This window comes from Adiantum capillus-veneris, chromosome 23 (assembly GCF_014529385.1).
Source record: "Adiantum capillus-veneris isolate H3 chromosome 23, ASM1452938v2, whole genome shotgun sequence".
In the NCBI taxonomy this organism is placed as follows: Eukaryota; Viridiplantae; Streptophyta; class Polypodiopsida; order Polypodiales; family Pteridaceae; genus Adiantum; species Adiantum capillus-veneris.
The window spans coordinates 29,223,628-29,227,452 of NC_140953.1; the positions used below are offsets into that span (position 1 = coordinate 29,223,628).

Below are 3,825 nucleotides of genomic sequence, written 5' to 3' on the forward strand. Positions count from 1 at the left end.
TAAGTTTTTTGTTGAGACTGGAGATCAAAGAGAGGCCTTTTATAACGTGTTTGTTGAGGTGGTGGAGGCAACAATTTGCCTTTGCCACTTGATAATTTTTCCCTCACAGATTCAGCTTTTCAAAGAGTCTGCCACCCTCTTCTTTAGCATCAAGTTTACAAGCAGTGATCAAATTCGATTGATTATCTGTTTTCTTCTAATCATAGACAAACGGCAAAACTTCATGATGCATAAACCTTTCCCATTGGTCTTCCATCTGGTCCTCTAGAGAAGGCAAGATAACATAGGAGTATTCGTCGTTCAAGCAGCACCTAAGATATTTATCATCTAGAAGGAGGGTGTTATCTTTGTTGAATTGTGGAAACTCATTCCAAAAAGTTTCCAATACTAGAAAGAGCATCTGTTCCCCTTGCTTGTCAAGCCATGAGCTTCTACTACATGCCTCCTTTGCAATCCACCCATTCAAGCACCTGTCTGCGGGCCTGAGGCAAGCACAATTCTAACCTCTTTTCTAGGTCTCGGTAAGGGCTTGTGTTCCAGGCGTACACTTCAACAATTTGGCTAGCCCCAAAAACAAACCACTATGCAAAATGGTGCGCATAGTGGTTCAAATTGTTGTCCTGCTTCACCTTCCAAAAGTGCAGCATGTTCACGTTAGGCTGCAGGCTTGGTCCCTCTCTCTTGTCATGAGTGACAATAAGTAGATCATTAATATTAATGATCAAGGAGGGCCTATTATCCTCCGAAAGGTGAGGGACACAAAACTGAGTTACTAGGGGTGTCTCCCGATCAAAGTGCCCCAGATCTTCTTGAGCACAATGCCGGTGCCCAACATTACCAATCACTTGTATTTTTACTACGGAGCCCAGGTCTTCTTGAGCACAATGCCGGTGCCCAACATTACCAATCACTTGTATTTTTACTACAGAGCCCAAAAAACCACACCCAGTAAATTGTAGTGAAGATTGACACCATGAGACAAAAATATATATCTTATATTCAAAATAAGTAAATAGCACAAAAAGCACATGGAACTTAAAGTTTCCGATGTGTGCAAGTTTTGGGGGGGTCTTGATTAGTACTTTTCTTTGGATCTAGATGATGCACTCCTTCCTCTTGTTGTTGCTTGTGTTTCTTTCTCAGGGTATCTGCAATTACTAGTTATGTCTCCACATCCTTTGCGTCCTCCACTTTATCCTCTAGGACCACAATAAGGTTTAGGAAAAAAAACCCGAAATCTTCTCGGACAAAAATGAAACACTACATATATGCACTTCATTACCTTCTTGGTTGTTGGTTGAGAGCTTGCTGGAGTCATGTTCAATGATTTCCTTGCCATGGTTCTCAACCACGAAGGGTTTAGCCTCGGGGTCCTCCACTCTATCCCCGCTTTTTACAATAGCCTTGCCATGCTAAAAACCCTCAGATAGCTCTATGTTGTTCTCATCAAGTTCAGACAGTTTTGTATTGTTCTTGTCAAGCTCAATCAGATAACGTTTGTCTGCATTGGTTTATGTGAAGAAAAAAATCATGTTAAAGGACTTATCTCATGACAAGTGGATTCAAGTTGAGTATAGTGAACCCACCCTCCGGCTCTATGTACTCAATTTTGAGTGCCGAGCACTTGGAAATTTTTGAAATCTTTATTGTGCACAATGGTTGAGTGCACTCTGCCATAGTGCTGCATAGAACTGCAAAGAAAAATGGGTGATATTTGTGTTGACATTCCAGCAAGAAGTACCTTGCCATGTGGTTAGCTAAGAGGGGTTTCCCACATGCAACACAGTCACCCCCAATACACACAAACGGTTTCAAAACAGAGGCTTTAGTCGGCGGTGAAGGGGCAATGATGCTTTTACCCTTTTCCTGTATATATTGGATGGCTGTATCCATAAATGTTATTCGAGACATCAAGGCTTCTAATTCAAATTCCAAAGCCATAATCCTTTGCTGCCAACCATAACAATGGGCTTAAGTTCACAAGCTTGAATTCTTCTTTTCAACTTCTTCTAAATAATTCAAAGAAAATTAAAAAATGCTTAACAAATCTTATCAAAATGCTTTCTAGCCATTTCTTAGCGCTTTCTAACAACTTGTTTAGCACTTTTTAACCACCTATTGACCACCATTGAGCACTTTCTAACCACCTGGGTCACCACTTTCAAAGCACCTTTAGAGCACTTTCAAAGAACCTGGTTACCATTTTCTTGGGACCAAAAACCATTTCAAATCACTTTCTAACCACCTATTGATCAACAGTAAGCACTGCAAAGCACTTTCTTCAGAGCACTTTCAAAGCCCCTGGTTACCACTTTCTTGGCACCAAAAAGCATTTCAAATTACTTTCTGACCACCTATTGATCAACAATAAGTAGTTCAAAGCACTTCCTTACCACCTACTCACCACTTTTACTCCTTGTGAGCAATTAAAGTGCTTCAGATTGCAAATTGGTTCCTTGAAAGCACTTTGAAGTACTTTCTAAGCACCATTCAGTATTGTGGAGAACTTTCTAACCACCTGGTTACCACTTTCTACACCATAAAGAATTTCAAATCACTATATGACCACCTATTAAGCAACAATGAGCACTTCAAAGCACTTTCTTACCACCTAGTCACCACTTCCTTGAAAGCACTTTGAAGTCCTTTCTTAGCACCATTCAACATTATGGAGCACTTCAAAGCAGTCTCTTCACTCAATCCTTACCAGTTGGTCAAAATTTTAAGGCTCATGAAGAAGGGGTTGAGTAGGTGGGTGCCCATCTGGTTTGACTACCAAGCAGTCTCTTCACTCAATCCTTACCACTTGGTCAAAAATGAAACACTTTGAAACACTTTCTTACCACCTATCAAGAATTTTCAAGCATATTATAGGCACCATTGAACACTTCAAAGAACTTTTAGGTGCTTTTAAGGCATTTATTAGCATTTCTAGGCACTTGTGAGCACTATGAAGCTTTTTCTAACCACTTGGTCAGCACTTCCTACTCCAAGAAGAAAGCAGTTTAGACCTATCTCAAAGCACTTCATAACATGAAGAACTTCTAGTCTTAAGTCCAACCACTTGGTTAGCACATTCTCCTTATCTATTAAGCAATTTGAATTTATCACAGAGCACTTCTAGGCACTTTTAGCAGCAAGTTGACCTACAAGGAGTCCAAATCTTCTTTAAGCCACCCTGAATCAGTAGTGACACCACCTGCCTTGGACAACATCTTGGTGATAACTGTGACCTCTATCTCTTTGTGGTCTACCTCCCATGGATCTAAATCAGGTGAGGTCTTGAGCACCTCCAGCTCCTTGTTTGTTGGTCCAATTCCCTGTAGAAGTCACTGTAAGCAAAAAAATGCCCTTCATTTCTAAGCCACACATCCCTCTTTTTCAGCAGCTGCACTTTCACCTTGCCCAATAGCCTTTTTTGCTCATTCTCCTGGCCACCAAGTCCCTCTGCCATGCTAAGCACCAGTTGAATATACATTGGTGTCTCTACTGCCTGAAATGGCTGCACCTTGCTTGCCAACATTGTCGGTATTGATGACAAGGCATCATCACAGATAGATGCTTCTATTTGAATGACACCTGTCAAGCCATAATCGATGCAGAACTTGTTGATCTTCCGCTCCAAACCCCCTTTTTACATCTTGCAGTTTTCAAGGACACTGTCACCAAACCTTGCCCATGCAATCTGATGTCCAATCGGATCACTCGCTACTGCTGGACACCTCTCATACACGAAACCCCGGGAAAATTTTGCTAGCAGCTCACCATTGGATGGCGTTCCTTGATATACCTTCTGGTACAAAAGCCGGCACTCGTCAACGAACT

General features: G+C 41.4%; 1 pseudogene; it reads right to left on the bottom strand.

Moving 5' to 3' along the window:
• Positions 1-434: 434 nt before the first annotated feature.
• Positions 435-1,532, bottom strand: LOC147427571 (uncharacterized; annotated as a pseudogene).
• Between the last annotated feature and the right edge of the window lie 2,293 nt (positions 1,533-3,825).